Source organism: Hyla sarda, chromosome 2 (assembly GCF_029499605.1).
Source record: "Hyla sarda isolate aHylSar1 chromosome 2, aHylSar1.hap1, whole genome shotgun sequence".
NCBI lineage: Eukaryota > Metazoa > Chordata > Amphibia > Anura > Hylidae > Hyla > Hyla sarda.
Genome location: NC_079190.1, coordinates 80,563,788 through 80,584,960, shown reverse-complemented (window position 1 = coordinate 80,584,960; position 21,173 = coordinate 80,563,788). Strand labels below are relative to the sequence as shown.

The window sequence follows — 21,173 nt, the reverse complement described above, 5'->3', positions numbered from 1 at the left end:
GGCATTTGTCAAGAAAAGCAGGGATCTCCAAACTGTGGACCTCCAGCTGTTGCAACTGAGCCTTTTTCTGCAAAGGTATGCCTAGAATAGGCTTGTAAAGCACTAGTGCACTGTGCACAGCTTCATAAGCCTACTCAAGGAGACAGTTGCACTTTAACCCCTTAAGGACCGGGGGTTTTCCGTTTTTGCATTTACGTTTTTTGCTCCTTGCCTTTAAAAAATCGTAACTCTTTCAATTTTGCACCTAAAAATCCAAATGATGGCTAATTTTTTCGCCACCAATTCTACTTTGTAATGATGTCAGTCATTTTGCCCAAAAATCTACGGTGAAACGGAAAAAAAATCATTGTGCGACAAAATTGAAAAAAAAAACGCAGTTTTGTAACTTTTGGGGGCTTCCGTTTCTACGTAGTAAATTTTTCGGTAAAAATGACACCTTATCTTTATTCTGTAGGTCCATACAATTAAAATGATACCCTACTTATATAGGTTTGAATTTGTCGGACTCCTGGAAAAAATAATAACTACATGCAGGAAAATTAATACGTTTAAAATTGTCATCTTCTGACCCCTATAACTTTTTTATTTTTCTGTGTATGGGGCGGTATGAGGGCTCATTTTTTTGCGCTGTGATCTGAAGTTTTTAATGGTACCTTTTTTGCATTGATAGGACTTATTGATCGCTTTTTATTCATTTTTAAATGATAGAAAAAGTGACCAAAAATGCACTATTTTGGACTTTGGATTTTTTTTGCACATACGCCATTGACCGAGCGGTTTAATTAACGATATATTTTTATAATTCGGACATTTCCGCACGCGGTGATACCATATATGTTTATTTTTATTTACACTGGGTTTTTTTTTATGGGAAAAGGGGGGTGATTCAAACTTTTAATAGGGGAGGGGTTAAATGATATTCATTCACTTTTTTTTTTTCACTCTTTTTTGCAGTGTTATAGGTCCCATAGGGACCTATAACACTGCACACACTGATCTTTATCATTGATCACTGGTTTCTCATAGGAAACCAGTGATCGATAATTTTGCCGCTTGACTGCTCATGCCTGGATCTCAGGCACTGAGCAGTCATTCGGCGATCGGACAGCGAGGAGGCAGGTCCTGTAAGCTGTTCGGGATGCCGCGATTTCGCCGCGGCTATCCCGAACAGCCCACTGAGTTAACCGGCACTTTTTACTTTCGCTTTTAGCGGCGCGGTCAGCTCTGAGCGCGCGGCTAAAGGGTTAATAGCGCGCGGCGCCGCGATTGGCGCTGCACGCTATTAGCGGCGGGTCCCGGCTTCACTATAATGCCGGGCCCACCGTGATATGATGCGGCGTTACCATGTAACCCCGCGTTATATCACGGGAGCAGGACCTTGGTCCTTAAGGGGTTAAAAAAGGTGGAAGGTTAGAATAAGACCTCCTAATGACTGCTGTAAAAAGGTATATCAGTGATCTTACAGAGTACCTGTCATATCCCACACAAAAAAAGTTATGTTACTCAGTCTTTCATCCTGATCATGTACAGTGCCCCCCCCCCCGACCTACGATGGCCCCAACATACAATGGCCCCGACATGCTTTTCGTCATCGTCATAATGTCGCCGCGCGCGCTGTCCCGTCATCCAATAGGAGCGGCGTGCATAGTGACGTGATGGCAGCGACGTGAGAGCGACGATCCCGGAGAAGCAGAGACGTCCGGAGTGTCGGGGACACCACAGGGAAGTGGCGACAGCAACGGAGGGTGACATCCAGGGCAGCGGTGACGGTCCGGAGCGGCGGGGACAGGTGAGTACAACTTCCTATACTTTACATTGCACGGATCCCTCAACATAAGATGGTTTCAACAAACGATGGTTCATTTGGAACGGATTACCATCGTATGTTGAGGGACCACTGTACACATAATTTTTATGTGTCTAGCATCTATATTGCTCTCACAAATACCTTCTTTCTGTTGCTCACTTGCTTTGTCATTCTTCCTTCCTAAATGCTTGTTTTCTTCATCCAATCACTGCAGGCTGCTCTGTATCCCCCGCCTTTCTTCTGCGGTCTGATAGAACAGGAGTGAGCACGGATGAGTGCTAGTCCCACCCTCACTGGACTTTGATCCCAGCCTGTGCTTCAGCTTGGACAAAGATGATGCTGCAGCCAGATAGGATTGTGTTCTGGATGGTATGGGGACCCCTAGTGTTGTTTTTTCATGATTTCTATAAAAAGGAGATACAATTTTCTAATGAAGTATATAATGTATATATGTTAGACACAGTTGCATCTTCTTGCATCTCACCCAATAAACCCACACTCTGTACATGAGGAGCAAAAACTCCAAAACAACACTGTCTACAGATGGGTGTATCTTGTTTAGCTGTTATTCCTAGTAAATGAGCCATTGTAAATGAGATATTGACTTACAGAGAAGCCTTCCTTAGGAAACATTAAAGAGTTTGTCTTCCTTCTGGAGGAAAACTAATTTACTCTTTCATGCTCTTTCCAAAAAGCATTGCCTGTAACACTCTTTACACCAGCTCTGTCTCTGCAATGTACAATATACGATTTGATCCATGAAATAATGTCCATCAAATTAACGTAAAATAGTATTTATCCCAAATTATTACTATGATGTCCCTTCCCACAGAGATGGATTTTCCCAGTGATCACTCTGAATGGACTGGAACATCAGCTAATATACACAAAAACTCCTTCCCCCTCGGCTTTCATTAGAAACAGATTAACAGATTCAGAGGGGCTCTTTTCAGTGACAAGCATTGGAGGGGGTAACGTTAAACCTGAGCCGGAAAGATGTTTTTAAGACTCCTACCCATTCTTTATTTCAGTGCATGTTTGGATGACTGCACAATCCCGTTACAGTAATCTGCTATAAATTGAAGGAATAAAGGAGGAGGACAGGGATCATCCTCTTAATAGAAGTCAGTGTCTGTTTTACTTATTTTGAGAATGAGATGTGCTCAGGCTCCAGAACCATCCTTATTAATTTATCTTATTAAGCCGAGGGCATTGTTGGTAGAATGAGAAGCAGTGAGTCCTCCAGCCTTGAATAGTGGTGACCAAACTAGTGCTTGGAAAACTTCTACAATGGGGAGCACTGCTCCAGGAAAAACGTGTGCCTGATAATGGACATACAGAATTTTAACATAGATATAGTTTTTAGTATTTAGCATCCAGTCAACGCCAGCCCTGTGATACCAACGTGGCTACCAAACAGTAAACTAAGTTGTCTGTCATGAGGTGCGCTTTGAAGAGAGAAATGTATGGAATTACCAAAAATCTTGCATAAGGAGGCTTCATCCACTGTCCAGAGGAGTTTGATATTGTCACGATTCGGCTTACGGGTTGTGGATCCGCTGTGTCAGCGAGGGATTGGCGTGGACCGTGCTAGTGGACCGGTTCTAAGAGGCTACTGGTTTTCACCAGAGCCCGCCGCAAAGCGGGATGGTCTTGCTGCGGCAGTAGCAACCAGGTCGTATCCACTAGCAACGGCTCAACCTCGCTGACTGCTGAGAAGGCGTGGGACAGAAGGACTAGGCAGAGGCAAGGTCAGACCTAGCAGAAGGTCGGGGGCAGGCGGCAAGGTTCGTAGTCAGGATGGATAGCAGAAGTTCAGGTACACAGGCTTTGGACACACTAAACGCTTTCACTGGCACAAGGCAACAAGATCCGGCAAGGGAGTGCAAGGGAGGAGATCAGATATAGCCAGGGAGCAGATGGAAGCCAATTAAGCTAATTGGGCCAGGCACCAATCATTGGTGCACCGGCCCTTTAAGTCTCAGAGAGCTGGCGCGCGCGCGCCCTAGAGAGCGGAGCCGCGCGCGCCAGCACAAGACAGCAGGGGACCGGGACGGGTAAGTGACCTGGGATGCGATTCGCGAGCGGGCGCGTCCCGCTGTGCGAATCGCATCCCCGACGGCCATGACAGTGCAGCGCTCCCGGTCAGCGGGACCGACCGGGGCGCTGCAGGGAGAAAGACGCCGTGAGCGCTCCGGGGAGGAGCGGGGACCCGGAGTGCTAGGCGTAACAGATATCTATGTGGGTCAATAGGAGGAAACTATTCTCCAAACACCTTGCCATTGGAGCTCTTTACTATTACACACTGAGAATGAACTGCTGACAGGCAGAAATGTTCTCACAGTGTTGCTCAGCCAAGCCCAGGACAAGGAACAGGCAGGCTAGGCAGCTGCCTAGGGCACCACAAGGGGGTGCAAGTTTATTGGAAAAAAAATTCTATCAACAATGGCAGCACTGCACCAATTATATACATCACTCACACTTCTTATAATCATTTGTCACAATTTACTGATACTGTAGATAGAATTGGACAAAAATACCCTGTCCGGGCCCTATCCAGCCCTTTCATCCTGCACAACTGTGATCTGTGAGACAAAAACTCATAGCATCCAACATAGCATGCTGTATTATGAGGTATTTTACTATAGACACATTGCTATAGGGCAGAATATTGTCCTTCTGTATGAGTGCCAGGGATATAGCTAAAGGGATTGCAAAGGTAGCAGTTTTACCTAGGCCCTGGTGCCAGCTGGGACCCAAAGGCTCATCTGCCCCATAAAAAATCATTAGTATTTTTTTAATGTCACATTGTAGGTGGAGAGCCCAGTTAAGAAGGCGGGGCTCGGCACGCTGGAGAAAAGAAGCAGGGTGTGAGAGCTCCTGGCAGGGCCGCTACTTTATGGGCTTATTTTAGGCTATGGGAGGGATCCTGCTGGCCAAATCCCATCTTATTTCGCACCCCTGAAAGTCCCCACGGGCCCGGTGCCACGGCCTCCAGTACACCAGACACTGGAACACTGCTGGAACCTGACTACGGTCGCATCTCTCCCCACTGCTGCAACAGCGCAGAGTGACCCACCTCCACTGCTGACCAGACTCACTGCTTCGCGTCCCCGCACATACTCCCGGGAGCCCGCCAGAGATCACCAGCAGGTACGCTCTCCCTCCCCGCTATCTACTCTGCGCACGGAACTGCACACACAGGAAGAGGACTTTCCGGCACTGCCATCGGAGTGCAGGCAGCGGGGCCTGCTCGCCACAGTGAATAGCTGCATAGTCTCCAGCACTTCTGAAGGGGCCCCTGGGATAGACGCCCGGGCTCCTGTAATGGCGGCTTCCCTCACCTATGCTGCACAGCCTTCTCAAGCTCCCAGTACCGCTATTGTCCCTGCTGATCCCCTCTCACCAGGGAGTGCAGTATTAACACCTACATCCTGCACTCCCCCTCCTGATACTTTGGTGGATCCTCAAATGCCGTCCTCCTGCAAGGCATCCATTTTGCCTAAAACTGCCTCCCCATGCTCTATGATGCCAATACCGGATCTGCCAGCACAAGTGGTCACGGTCTTTATATCAGCAATGGACTCAGATGACTCCCAAAACAAAAAGAGTTCACATGATTCCACAGAGGGCAACGACACCCCGGGACTCTGGTAAGATAGTCCCCCAGCCAAGAAAAAGCTCTTCAAGACACCTAAGAAGCATGCTGCACTTATGGATACTGATCCCCACCGGTCCTCTTCTGATGACTCATAGGATAGTGCAAGGGGTGCCCCCCCCCCCCCCCCCGACGCTCTACCCCCCGCAAATCGCACAATTCTTATGAAGTACTCAGTGAGTCTGTGCGGGCGACTCCTGTTCCCCATCTGCCATCCCTAGAAATGGCTGCTAACACCCTTAAGAACTTTTTGGAACTGCAGGCTCTTCTGGCATTCTTACCTTCTAAAAATGATCTACTTTCTATGGCATCTGACTGGAAATCAGCGTGGCAACAGGATCTCAAGCAGGTCAAAGCGGAGGTCTCTAAGTTACAGTCTCGAGTACAGAACTTTGAAGACTTTCGCTCCTCAGTGACCTCTCAAGTCCAGGCGCTACAAGACGCCACAAAATCCCTCTCCCTACAGCAGGCTGCGACTGTGGAGCACCTGGATGATATTGACAATCAGAACCATAGGAACAACATTAGAATCAAGGGATTCCCAGAATATGTTCCTCCCCAAGATATTGCCAGTACTGTGCAAAGACTTTTTAAAGAGATGCTCCAGTACATAATTTCCAACAAAAAGAAGAAATAATGCTCAAAGTGCGCGCACTGAAGACCCTCTCCTATAATGGGACTGCAGTTCAGCTTTTCCCAGACCTTTCAGTATGCACTCTGAAGCTGCGGGCTGCTCTTAGGCCTCTACTACAAATGCTACAAAACGCTCAAATCAATTATAGATGGGAGTACCCATTCTCCCTTGCAGCGAAGTATGGGACTACTGCTGCTACCCTCTGCCGTCCGGAGGATCTACCGGGATTCCTGACGGCTTTCCGCCTTCCTCTTGTCTCGCTGCTGGATTGGGATTGTTTGTTTCAACTGCCTCCACTTTTACCCCCAATGACCCCTAAGCATCGCCATCCCTCTGCTAGGCAGACATCTGCCGCAGAGACAGAAGAGAAAGACTTGACTTACTCCTGGATTCTAAGTATATTTCTAATCCCACATAGGTCTTTCCCGTGAGGAGTCCCTCTGAGGGGCCTTTTGCCTCGGGACTTCCTCCTGTGAAACCACCTAGTCCACATCCTAGTTTGGGTTTAGCCCCTACCATAACTCAAAGTACCTGATAATATCATACACTGTAAGCCGTTGCTCTTCTGTCTCCAATCTGATACTGTTATTTTCTCACCATTAGTCTCATACATGTCTATATGCAACTTATTTTGTATTTCTCTCCTACTGTTTACTGTTTCGTTTTGCCTCCTGCCCATTGTTACGCCGAGCGCTCCGGGTCCCCGCTCCTCCCCGGAGCGCTCGCAGCGTTCTCTCATTCGCAGCGCCCCGGTCAGACCTGCTGACCGGGTGCGCTGCGATATTACTCCCAGCCGGGATGCGATTCGCGATGCGGGACGCGCCCGCTCGCGATGCGCATCTCGGCTCCCGTACCTGACCCGTTCCCCGTCTGTGTTGTCCCGGCGCGCGCGGCCCCGCTCCTTAGGGCGCGCGCGCGCCGGGTCTCTGCCATTTAAAGGGCCGCTGCGCCACTGATTGGCACAGCAGGCCTAATCAGTATTCTCACCTGTGCACTCCCTACTTATACCTCACTTCCCCTGCACTCCCTCGCCGGATCTTGTTGCCATTGTGCCAGTGAAAGCGTTCCCTTGTGTGTTCCTAGCCTGTGTTCCAGACCTCCTGCCGTTGCCCCTGACTACGATCCTTGCTGCCTGCCCTGACCTTCTGCTACGTCCGACCTTGCTCTTGTCTACTCCCTTGTACCGCGCCTATCTTCAGCAGTCAGAGAGGTTGAGCCGTTGCTGGTGGATACGACCTGGTTGCTACCGCCGCTGCAAGACCATCCCGCTTTGCGGTGGGCTCTGGTGAATACCAGTAGCAACTTAGAACCGGTCCACCAGCACGGTCCACGCCAATCCCTCTCTGGCACAGAGGATCCACCTCCAGCCAGCCGAATCGTGACAGTAGATCCGGCTATGGATCCCGCTGAAGTCCCACTGCCAGTTGTCGCCGACCTCACCACGGTGGTCGCCCAGCAGTCGCAACAGATAGCGCAACAAGGTCACCAGCTGTCTCAACTGACCGTGATGCTACAGCAGCTATTACCACAGCTCCAGCAACAATCTCCTCCGCCAGCTCCTGCACCTCCTCCGCAGCGAGTGGCCGCTTCCGGCTTACGATTATCCTTGCCGGATCAATTTGATGGGGACTCTAAGTTTTGCCGTGGCTTTCTTTCGCAATGTTCCCTGCACTTGGAGATGATGTCGGACCAGTTTCCAACTGAAAGGTCTAAGGTGGCTTTCGTAGTCAGCCTTCTGTCTGGGAAAGCTCTGTCATGGGCCACACCGCTCTGGGACCGCAATGACCCCGTCACTGCCTCTGTACACTCCTTCTTCACGGAGATCCGAAGTGTCTTTGAGGAACCTGCCCGAGCCTCTTCTGCTGAGACTGCCCTGCTGAACCTGGTCCAGGGTAATTCTTCTGTTGGCGAGTACGCCATCCAATTCCGTACTCTTGCCTCCGAATTATCCTGGAATAATGAGGCCCTCTGCGCGACCTTTAAAAAAGGCCTATCCAGCAACATTAAAGATGTGCTGGCCGCACGAGAAATTCCTGCTAACCTGCATGAACTTATTCATCTTGCCACCCGCATTGACATGCGTTTTTCCGAAAGGCGTCAGGAGCTCCGCCAGGATATGGACTTTGTTCGCACGAGGCGGTTTCTCTCCCCGGCTCCTCTCTCCTCTGGTCCTCTGCAATCCGTTCCTGTGCCTCCCGCCGTGGAGGCTATGCAAGTTGACCGGTCTCGCTTGACACCTCAAGAGAGGACACGACGCCGCATGGAGAACCTATGCCTGTACTGTGCCGGTACCGAACACTTCTTGAAAGATTGTCCTATCCGTCCTCCCCGCCTGGAAAGACGTATGCTGACTCCGCACAAAGATGAGACAGTTCTTGATGTCTACTCTGCTTCTCCACGCCTTACTGTGCCTGTGCGGATATCTTCCTCTACCTTCTCCTTCTCTGCTACGGCCTTCTTGGATTCCGGATCTGCAGGAAATTTTATTTTGGCCTCTCTCATCAACAGGTTCAACATCCCGGTGACCAGTCTCGCCAGACCCCTCTACATCAATTCTGTTAACAATGAAAGATTGGACTGTACCGTGCGTTACCGCACGGAACCTATCCTAATGTGCATCGGACCTCATCACGAAAAAATTGAATTTTTGGTCCTCTCCAACTGCACTTCTGAAATTCTTCTTGGATTACCGTGGCTTCAACGCCATTCCCCAACCCTTGATTGGTCCACAGGAGAAATCAAGAACTGGGGTACTTCTTGTCACAAGGACTGTCTTAAATCGGTGCCCAGTACTCCTTGCTGTGACCCTGTGGTTCCCCCTGTATCCGGTCTTCCTAAGGCTTATATGGACTATTCTGACGTTTTTTGCAAAAAGCAAGCTGAGACTTTGCCTCCTCACAGGCCTTATGACTGTCCTATTGACCTCCTGCCGGGTACTACCCCACCCCGGGGCAGAATCTATCCTCTGTCTGCTCCAGAGACTCTTGCCATGTCGGAGTACATCCAGGAGAATTTAAAAAAGGGGTTTATCCGCAAGTCCTCCTCTCCTGCCGGAGCTGGATTTTTTTTTTGTGTCCAAAAAAGATGGCTCCCTACGTCCTTGTATTGATTACCGCGGACTTAATAAAATCACGGTAAAAAAACGCTACCCCTTACCTCTTATCTCGGAACTCTTTGATCGCTTACAAGGTGCCCACATCTTTACCAAACTGGACTTAAGAGGTGCTTATAATCTCATCCGCATCAGGGAGGGGGACGAATGGAAGACCGCATTTAACACCAGAGATGGACACTTTGAGTATCTGGTCATGCCCTTTGGCCTATGCAACGCCCCTGCCGTCTTCCAAGACTTTGTTAATGAAATTTTTCGTGATCTCCTATATTCCTGTGTTGTGGTTTATCTGGACGATATCCTGATTTTTTCTGCCAACTTAGAAGAACACCGCCAGCATGTCCGCATGGTTCTTCAGAGACTTCGTGACAATCAACTTTATGCCAAAATGGAGAAATGTCTCTTTGAATGTCAATCTCTTCCTTTCCTAGGATACTTGGTCTCTGGCCAGGGACTACAAATGGACCCAGATAAACTCTGCCGTCTTAGATTGGCCACGCCCCTCCGGACTCCGTGCTATCCAACGTTTTTTGGGGTTCGCCAATTATTACAGACAGTTTATTCCACACTTTTCCACTATTGTGGCTCCTATCGTGGCTTTAACCAAGAAAAATGCCAATCCCAAGTCCTGGTCCCCCCAAGCGGAAGACGCATTTAAACATCTCAAGTCTGCCTTTTCTTCCGCTCCCGTGCTCTCCAGACCTGACCCATCTAAACCCTTCCTATTGGAGGTAGATGCCTCCTCAGTGGGAGCTGGAGCTGTCCTTCTACAAAAAAATTCTTCCGGGCATGCTGTGACTTGTGGTTTTTTTTCTAGGACCTTCTCCCCGGCGGAGAGAAACTATTCCATCGGGGATCGAGAACTACTGGCCATTAAATTGGCGCTTGAGGAATGGAGGCACCTGCTGGAGGGATCAAAATTTCCAGTTATCATATACACTGATCACAAGAATCTCTCCTACCTCCAGTCTGCCCAACGACTGAACCCTCGCCAGGCTAGGTGGTCGTTGTTCTTTGCCCGTTTTAACTTTGAAATCCATTTTCGCCCTGCTGACAAGAACATTAGGGCCGATGCCCTCTCTCGTTCTTCTGATGCCTCTGAAGTAGAGGTCTCTCCGCAACACATCATTCCTCCGGACTGTCTGATCTCCACTTCTCCAGCTTCCATCAGGCAAACTCCTCCAGGGAAGACCTTCGTTTCTCCACGCCAGCGTCTCGGGATTCTCAAATGGGGACACTCCTCCCACCTCGCAGGCCATGTGGGCATCAAAAAATCCTTGCAACTCATCTCTCGATTTTATTGGTGGCCGACTCTGGAGACTGATGTTATTGATTTCGTGCGGGCCTGTACTGTCTGTGCCCGGGATAAGACTCCTCGCCAGAAGCCTGCTGGTCTCCTTCATCCTCTGCCTGTTCCTGAACAGCCTTGGTCTCAGATTGGTATGGACTTTATTACGGACTTGCCCTCATCCCGTGGCAACACAGTTGTTTGGGTGGTCGTTGATCGATTTTCCAAGATGGCACATTTTATTCCTCTTCCTGGTCTTCCTTCAGCGCCTCAGTTGGCAAAGCAATTTTTTATACACATTTTTCGCCTTCACGGTTTGCCCACGCATATCGTCTCAGATAGAGGCGTCCAATTCGTGTCTAAATTCTGGAGGGCCCTCTGTAAACAGCTCAAGATCAAATTAAACTTCTCTTCTTCTTATCATCCCCAAGCCAATGGGCAAGTAGAAAGAGTTAATCAGGTCCTGGGTGACTATTTACGGCATTTTGTTTCCTCCCGCCAGGATGACTGGGCAGATCTTCTACCATGGGCCGAATTCTCATACAACTTCAGAGTCTCCGAATCTTCTGCTAAATCCCCATTTTTCGTGGTGTACGGCCGTCACCCTCTTCCTCCCCTCCCTACTCCCTTGCCCTCTGGTTTGCCCGCTGTGGATGAAGTGACTCGTGATCTTTCCACCATATGGAAAGAGACCCAAAATTCTCTTTTACAGGCTTCATCCCGGATGAAAAGATTTGCTGATAAAAAAAGAAGAACTCCCCCCATTTTTGCTCCCGGAGACAAGGTATGGCTCTCCGCTAAATATGTCCGCTTTCGTGTCCCCAGTTACAAACTGGGACCACGCTATCTTGGTCCTTTCAAAATCAAGTGCCAGATCAACCCTGTCTCTTACAAACTCCTTCTTCCTCCTTCTCTCCGTATTCCCAATGCCTTCCATGTCTCTCTCCTTAAACCACTCATCCTTAACCGCTTCTCTCCCAAAGTTGTTTCTCCCACTCCAGTTTCCGGATCTTCTGACGTCTTTTCTGTGAAGGAGATTCTAGCATCCAAAATGGTCAGAGGTAAAAGATTCTTCTTGGTCGACTGGGAGAATTCTGGCCCTGAGGAGAGATCCTGGGAACCTGAGGATAACATCCTGGACAAAAGTCTTATCCTCAGGTTCTCAGGCTCCAAAAAGAGGGGGAGACCCAAGGGGGGGGGGGGGTACTGTTACGCCGAGCGCTCCGGGTCCCCGCTCCTCCCCGGAGCGCTCGCAGCGTTCTCTCATTCGCAGCGCCCCGGTCAGACCTGCTGACCGGGTGCGCTGCGATATTACTCCCAGCCGGGATGCGATTCGCGATGCGGGACGCGCCCGCTCGCGATGCGCATCTCGGCTCCCGTACCTGACCCGTTCCCCGTCTGTGTTGTCCCGGCGCGCGCGGCCCCGCTCCTTAGGGCGCGCGCGCGCCGGGTCTCTGCCATTTAAAGGGCCGCTGCGCCACTGATTGGCGCAGCAGGCCTAATCAGTATTCTCACCTGTGCACTCCCTACTTATACCTCACTTCCCCTGCACTCCCTCGCCGGATCTTGTTGCCATTGTGCCAGTGAAAGCGTTCCCTTGTGTGTTCCTAGCCTGTGTTCCAGACCTCCTGCCGTTGCCCCTGACTACGATCCTTGCTGCCTGCCCTGACCTTCTGCTACGTCCGACCTTGCTCTTGTCTACTCCCTTGTACCGCGCCTATCTTCAGCAGTCAGAGAGGTTGAGCCGTTGCTGGTGGATACGACCTGGTTGCTACCGCCGCTGCAAGACCATCCCGCTTTGCGGTGGGCTCTGGTGAATACCAGTAGCAACTTAGAACCAGTCCACCAGCACGGTCCACGCCAATCCCTCTCTGGCACAGAGGATCCACCTCCAGCCAGCCGAATCGTGACACCCATTAGCAGACATAGGGCATTTTTGCTCAAGTAGTTAATCTTCAGCCCATAATGACCCGCACCATCCCTATCTGGATGTAGAGGTTCCTTTAGCTTCCGTATGGCCCTGACCTTTTCCCTGTAAATGCAGTTTGTTAACGTTTTTTGTATGGTTCTGCTCGCCATGGAAATACTCTTTTCCTGGTGCTCCTTCTATGAATTTTGTTTCTTGCAGGCTTCTACTCCTATTTTTGTCTCGACTTTGTGGGCTGGGCAGTCCGGTGACCTCCAGATCGTTTGGTGAGTGTAGTCCCATATTTTTCCACTACCATGGCAGCTGGCATTAAACTGGCCTCCCTCAATGTGAAGGGATTCAATTCCCCAGAAAAAAGAGCACAGACCCTCTACTCCCTGCATAGACAGAAAGTGCATGTCCTGGCATTACAGGAGATCCAATTTAAATTGGGACATCTCCCACGTATTAGTGACAGATATTATTCACAATGGTTGCATATTGTTAATCCTGAGGCAAAGACGAATGGGGTCTCTCTGGCGTCTCATCGTTGTGAACTCTCGGGTCAACGTATAACCATAGCTTCCATCTATCAGGGACAGATACCTTTCCTGCTAAAGACCCTTGACAGTCTAGCATCTTTTGCCACGGGCCCTATCTTCCTCTGTGGGGACTTCAATCTCCCACTTTTCCCCTTTATTGACACGACATCTGGTCACTCCTATATATCTCACAACAAACTCCATGCCCTGAGGCGTAAGCAACACTCAGTGATGTCTGGAGGGCTCACCACCCCCAAGGCCGTGATTACATTTTCTACTTCCACCACCAACATTCATATAGTAGAATAGACTATATTTTTTGTCCGCACCACCTCCTACCTTCTGTTCTATCCACTAACATAGAAGTAGTTACCCTCTCAGACCATGCCCCTGTGTTTTTCACCTTTACTCTCCCCTCTTTTGCCAAGCCCCACTCAATGTGGAGATTGAATGAGTCTCTCCTCATGGACGCCCTTTGCCTCCAGGAGCTTCAGGACTCCATATCTCACTTTCATCAAGACCACCAATCCGATCTTTCACCCACGGTGAAATGGGAAGCCCTCAAATGCATACTAAGAGGGGTTTTGATGAAGCATGGAGCGTGACTAAAGAGGAAAGCAGCGGCTAAGCTACAGACACTAGAGACTCAACACAAACAATCTCAACTAGACGGAGTGTTCCGTGAACTTATTAAGGTGCATCACGAATTACTAGAGAACTTAAACAAAAGCCATCGCTATTGCAAACAGGTCACTGGTAGGTTGTTTTATGAATAGGGGAATAAATCTGGTCACTTACTGGCTAACGAGCTTAGAGTGAAGAAATCCTCACTCTTTCTACCGGCAATACGCACCCCCACAGGCTCGACCTCCCATCTCACCCCACATATACTGTCTGCTTTCCGTAGTTATTATGCTGAATTATATAACCTCCTAAACCTCAGATCCTGGCCTCTTCCACCACAACTTTTCCTTTGCTGGAGCAATATATTGCCTCAACAGCGCTTCCTAACCTTCCTCCGGGAGCGATCCAATCTTTGGAGGCTCCGTTCTCCACGGAAGAATTGATGTTAGCGATCTCCTTTTTGTCGGCTGGCAAGAGTCCGGGCCCTGGTGGTTACACAGCGAAATTCTATAAAACACTTGGATCTGACCTCTCTCTGCATTTAACTCCATCTCTAGTGACTCCCCACCCCCTCCCTCCTTCTTGCATGCCTTCATAACAGTAATCCCAAAAGAAGGTAAAGATCCCTTACTCTGCCCAAGTTACCGCCCTATCTCACTGATTAATAGCGATGCCAAATTGTTTGCTAAGCTCATAGCAAGCAGGTTGACTGAACATATGCAATCCCTCATTCACCCAGACCAAGTTGACTTTATTAGGTAGGGAGGCCAGAGACAATACTCTCCGAGTCTTTTCTGTCCTCCACAGCGTCTGATCACGTAATGTTCCTATGTTCCAACTCTCCTTAGATGCCGAAAAGGCCTTTAATCGGGTGGATTGGGGAGTTTTAGAAGTGACGTTCTGCCAAATAGGTTTGGGTTCCGTTATGAAGTCACGCATTATGGCACTGTATTCCCACCCCCAAGCCCAAATTCGAATTAACGGACACTTGTCCCCCCCCTTTCGACATTTGTAATGGCACGAGGCAGGGGTGTCCCCTTTCTCCACTACTGTATGTATTGTGCACTGAGCATCTCCTTGTGGACTTCCGCCACATAAGTGGATTGCAACTGTCCTCGTGCCATTGCAAATGTTCAGCATACACTGATGAGCTTCTTCTCTTCCTCTCTTCTCCTATCACCTCACTACCCTCCCTTATGGCCACAATTCACCTATTTTTCGTCCCACAGCAATTACAAACTAAACCCCTCTAAGAGTGTAGCTCTCAACATGACCCTCCCTATACACACTGTGTAGACGCTCCAAGCTTTGTACTCCTTCCAAAGGCAGTCGAAATCGTTGACATACCTGGGTATCCAGGTACTGGCTAACCCAGCTGATACGTTTCATCTGAACTTCCCCCCTCTTCTACATACCTTGAAATCCGACTTAACCAAATGGGAACGAAATGATGTCTCATGGTTAGGCAGAATAAATGTTTTCAAAATGAATGTGCTCCCACACCTTCTTTATCTTTTTGCAGGTGTACCTACCCACATACCTCGTTAATTTTTTCGTGAGGTCTCATCCCTGCAGAAAGACTACATTTGGACGCATAAATGTCCTAGACTGGCTAGATCCATTCTTATCAGACAAAAGGTAGAAGGAGGTCTAACCCTCCCTGTTATTATCTCTTATTACCTCGCTGCGGTCCTGACCAGAGTATTAGATTCATTTCATAGCCTCAAGAGTAAACAATGGGTATCCCTGGAATGAGAAATATCTGGCAAGGACCCCAGAGCTATACTATGGACAGTTACACATACCCCACTCCCCCGTATCCCCCCATAACAACCCGCCAATTATTGACTCCATATCTCATGCTCCATATCTCCTCCTACCTGAGGCACTCTTCCTTAGTCTCTCACGATCCTCCTTTTTGGTAATAAGGCATTCCCTCTGGCCCTTCAGTCTCCCACTTTCCTGTCCTTTCACCGTTCCGAGGAGGCGGTCTTTCACTCCTTACTGACTGAGACAGGAGTGAAACCCTTAGGAGAACTGAGTAATGGTTACCCCCCTACATCAGCACATCACTTTCAATATACGCAACTTTGTCACTTCTATCACATTCACAAACACTCCCTGTCTCTCCATCGGCCTCTGACCGGATTTGAACGCCTCTGTACCTCGTCGTCAGCCCCTAGAAGAATGATCAGCGCAGAGAGCGCTCTCTCTATGTCACAGGACGACTATCTCATGTATGGCGTAAGGTATTAACTAGATGGTATAGAGTACCTGCTTTATTATCTCATATTTACCCTGGGGCCTCGGATGTGTGTTGGAGATGTGGAGAGGCAAGGGGCACAATGACCCATATTTGGCTCACATGTCCGGTACTTGAGTCATTCTGGACTCACTTGCTTAATTTCACGTCTCGCCTAAACTCCCACATGCTCTTAAAAACCCCTGAACTGACTCCCCTGTCCATCTTCAACCCTTCCCTGCCTAAATCTTTGGCCCGTCTACTACACTTTATGCTAATAGCGGCCCGAACAGTGATTCAGAGATCCCCAAGCCCCTACCTTTTCGTCCTTGCTTCAGGAACTTTCCCGTATATGCAGAATGGAATAGTTACTTGCTGAATCGAAATGACCGATTGACAAATTTCAAACTAAATGGGGCCCATGGCTTACTTTTATGTCATCGGCAGATTATGATTCCTTACACTTGGGATCTTAGTACTGTGAATTAGGCCCTACTCCTTGACATCTCCCTCATTTTCGCTGCTGTCCCTGGTCTGGAGGTGACTGGTATTGGCTCAGTTTGCGAGGTATGTACTCTCTTTTCCTGCCTGCTCTCACTCCTTTTCTATGCTATGATTTCTCCTAAATATCTAGTTTCCTTATTGTTCATTTTTTGTCCCTTCTATGTACTTCTTTCCCTCTCGGTACAATCGGACTAACCACACAGTCCTTCACTATTGACCTTCCTCGTTCTTCTTTTCAATTGTCTTTTGATAGCCCATGTCAACCACTGTTTGATATAGGAATTCTTACTCATTTTCTGCATTACCATTGTGCATTATCCACCTATAGTTGTTATACCTGCTTGTGCTATGACCCAGGAAGGGTCTCCTTCACATGTATGGAGAGAGTTGCTTTCCTATTTTTGCTATATAATTTTACTTTGAAAAAAAAAAAGAGACCCCAGTTAAAGATTTTGTAATGGAACACAAAAACTTCAGGTTTTACCTCAGAGAGACCCAATATGCTGTCTGTGCACATAAAGTTGCCATATGCATGAGCCTAAGTCTATGTTCACACATCGTAACTGTTGGTAAATTATTGTTTTGATATCTATGTTCCCTATATTCTTATATATCTATATATAGTCTAACTAATGATGGTGTTGGCTGGTTTTTATTCCTAGCTTCAATTAACTTTCATCTTAGTTCTGGCCAGCGCCCAGTGATGCTTGAAACTATGCAAACTGACCTTGGGTAGTAGAATAAGGAGATGTACCTACTTTTATTAGTTTTAACTTTCTACTTTCTCATTGCGTAGTTATAAATCACAATATGGCACTTGCTTCTTGTAACACGCCCTATTAACTGGTCTGTCTGACCACAATGCTCTCTGCTGACACTCTGTCCATGTCAGGAACTGTCCAGAGCAGGAGCAAATCCCCATAGCAAACCTATCCTGCTCTGGACAGTTCCTGACCCAGACAGAGGTGGCAGCAGAGAGCACTGTGATCAGACTGGAAAGAACTTTACAAATTTACAAATCTGCTTAACTTTCTGGAGCCATTTGATATGCAATTTTTTTACACCTTTAAGTTTATTCAAATGACAGTGATGCTGTAAGCAAAAAAAGGAGCCTACAATCTTAAAACATCCCATAACAGAAGAAGTTTGTACATCACATTTGGGCTGTACTTCACAGGTATACATTGGATGGTGACGTATACTGCAGTATATGTCACCATCCAATGTATACCTGTGAAGTACAGCCCAAATGTATTCCTCGCTTTTTGTGATATAACTTTCTCAGTCAGTATTTGTGACCATTGCATTTATTATTATTATATTGCATATAACATTACAGATTCCACACTTTTAATACTAAGCAGTTTGAAAGGAAGCAAGAATCATTTCTTGCCCTGCCTTCCTCCTCACTTCTGTGTCATCCACCAGCTGCTCATCGGGCTCCATTCATAGTTTTGGAACTGTTCTATGTAAGAGATTGGTGACCAGACAGGAGAGAGACTGATGTTGATCTGCCTGCCATAATCCTATTAAGTCTTTTGCCCTGCTGCCCGCCAGCCGGTCCTCATAACATCACAGCAACCAATGCTGGTATGTTGCTCACAACAGTGGGAACCAGCAGACTGCAAGCCTTAATTCAGACTATACAAAACACAAACTCCCAGTAGGGAATATAGAACAGATTCCTGTTCTGTCACCCCAGGTAATATATAGATACTGATACATGAAAGTCATGTAATAGAACTGCCTTCAGAGGTCCATTATAAACCAACTAGAAAGAAGGTGAGAAGTTCAGCTCGCTGACCAGAAAATTAAAACGTAACCTTTACTGTGGACGGTTAAAATCCATGAGGACAAAAATAACTAAATGATGAATAAAAACATTGCGCCGACGCGTTTTTTTTAATTATTTTTTTCTAATGGTATACATTACCTTAGTTGTTTCATTATGATGTAGTATCACTCCCCCACAAACGTGGCATCTCCATATGTTTCTATTATGCCATTTGTGCAATCATTATTATTTCTTTTAATCGCATACTAGTCGTTGCGATTATGGTGCGTTTTTTCTGGTTACATGCGGCGACTTATTTGCCGCAGCCTTTATGATCTCCTACCGTTCCTCTCTATTTATACTCAAACCTAGAAGGGATATTTTGCACTGTGCACTTATGTTTTAGATATACAAATGATATTCACCTTTATTCATTTTGAATTATTGTTATCTGTTCCCGTTGTCCACGACTGCCGTCAGCCGGCCCGCATTTTAGGTATGCTGTCACTAGCGATTAATCCACTTCGGTTCTTACTTTGCTGTGACGCGCCTGTCGGACCGGATCTGATGTCAGACGCTGGACTCCGAGATTATTGGTTCTCCGGTATGTTTTCAATATGGTATTTCATATATAAACGGGCACTGTCCGCTTATGCATTGCCATGATTAAGGGCTCATCTGTAGCCCGAAACGCGTCGGCGCGATGTTTTTATTCATCATTTAGTTGTTTTTGTCCTTATGGATTTTAACCGTCCACAGTAAAGGTTACGTTTTAATTTTCTGGTCAGCGAGCTGAACTTCTCACCTTCTTTCCATATGCCATTAACGGGAAGCGGCCCGTGTGTTCGTGCTCCAGACTGCTCTCTCCCTATGAAGCCCAGGACTACATTACGGTGTGGTGAGTGAGCTGAGTTGCCCCTTGGCACTTCCTACATTATTATAAACCAACTAGGTTAGCCTTATATGTGGGAAATGAATATGACAAGACTAAATAGTTACAATTCATAACTAAAAGACCAGAATTTGCATCTTAATCGTAATAATGTATCTTTGCCATTTAGGCACTTATGTTAAGCAATAACAGTCCTCTATTTCTTAGGAGCTCTTTCATCCCTTCGTAGGGAAAATGTGAGGCTCCTGTAGACTGATTCAACAACATTAAAGGCATATTGTACACTAAGAAAGTATGGAAAATGCACATTTCAACCAATGACCGTACCGATATCTACAGTAGCAGGAATGTTTTGCACTCCTCACCCACTGTATACATACATAATTGGTATAGTCTCTGTCTCTCTTTTATGCCATGCTTTGCCAATCTTCTTCCTTCCACAAGGTGAATCAACCAGGTTTCATGCTGTGTATCTGTAGTAAAAGATTCCAGACAAAGTAATGAAAGGATATCAGAACAGCAGTGAGGTGGTTAAACTAGTAATCTGCAGTAGATATATACCTGTATGTGGTGCAGTAGATATATACCTGTATGTGGTGCAGTAGATATATACTGTACATGTATGTGGTGCTCAGCTCTGCAAACTCCAGAGTCCATGACAAGAATCCCAAAGAGAGATAAGAAGAAAATAAGAGGCACTCACCTGGGGATTCAAAATCAACTTTGGCTTTTATTGTGGATACAGTGGCACAGAGCACAGTGCAGAGCAAACAGGGCTAGGGACATTTCATACCACTCTCTCCTTTTAACTGGCCTATTAGAAGCAGGTGTGTGTCACAAAATGGCCATAGCCCTGTTTGCACTGCACTGTGCTCTGTGCCCCTGTTTCCGCAATATAAGCCTAAGTTGATTATTGAATCACTGCTGCTCATTTCCTTTTATCTCTCATTGGGACTTTTGTAGTAATAGATCACTGGTTCACAATGGTATTGCTTAATGGTTCAGTTTCCAAAATGCATTGGGCGTGATGCCCCCTCCCATAGACTTGCATTGAGGAGGCATGCCCATGACATCACCAGCCTCCATCGCTGCACCCAACACTCTAAACAAATGCAAGGAGATCGCGGGGGTCCTATGGATAGGGGATAAGATGTCTAGGGGCAGAGTAACCTTCAAGGCTAGCCAACAGAAGAAACTACATTAATATTAAACGTTGATGTGTGTGATAATGTATTATATTATTGATTAGCTAAAGCATATTTCCATAATGTAGTCCATAGTCCTGCATACATTCTATATTGTAGATTAATTTGAACACTATTTATTTATTTATTTTTATTTGTACAACATTCCAGTGATTACCAATGATTTCAGCCCAGTGTACCTAACTCTGGGAAATGCATTAAAGAGTCTTTTAGCACTGAAAGGACTCATCAGACACTGAGCAAGCATGACACTGACAGCTAATTCTTCCACCCTGGCATTGATTTGCTATTACTCATGTTCTCGGTGAGACACTGTCCTGACAGCAGCAGACAAGAACTTAGTAGGGGGCAAGAAAAGAAGAAGTGGGACAAGGCTGTGAAGACAGGACATGTGACACGTTCAGTTTTATCACTCTAGTGTATTCAGGAAAAGAGCATGGATAAATATAACACGTGTATTTTTAGAAAGTAGGTTAGAGAGTTAACCTGTGAGGATACGTTTCTCTGTATAGTGAGGTGTATATTTTACATTTCTAGAACAATATATATTTTTTTTAAAGCTCCTTTTATTTCGCTGTTTTAGTCTTCAGCAAGTTATAACACTAGCGACATTAGCACTAATTTTTATTACACCTTTGCATTTATGTCCAATGACAACATCTGGATAGATAAATTGTTCGTGCAGACCTTCATTATATCATTGTTGATCGCATATGCCCTGTTTATGCTGGTCACAACCTGCACAATCATTGATCCATATAAAGGGCTCATTAAACAAGCAGCGATCTGCTAAATCGGCTCTCATATCAGGCCTGGATGTGCTTGTCTAAAGGAAGCATAGGTTAGGCGATACTGGAAAACATCAAATAAATATTAATGTACAATGACCAAATATTTGGCTATAAATCAACCACATATACAGGGCCACAAAGCATGCAGGGAAATAGTATAAAATAGCATACACATCAAGTGCAGTCAAATGTAT

The 21,173-nt window shown here is 47.0% G+C and overlaps 1 long non-coding RNA gene across 1 annotated transcript; it reads left to right on the top strand.

Annotated features, from left to right (window-relative positions):
- The first annotated feature begins 1,625 nt into the window (after positions 1 to 1,625).
- On the top strand, positions 1,626 to 19,581 carry LOC130358673 (uncharacterized). Its single transcript, XR_008889610.1, has 3 exons — positions 1,626 to 1,789; positions 2,022 to 2,176; positions 19,213 to 19,581. It is a non-coding gene; the product is annotated as an uncharacterized LOC130358673 (long non-coding RNA).
- The last annotated feature ends 1,592 nt before the right edge of the window (positions 19,582 to 21,173 follow it).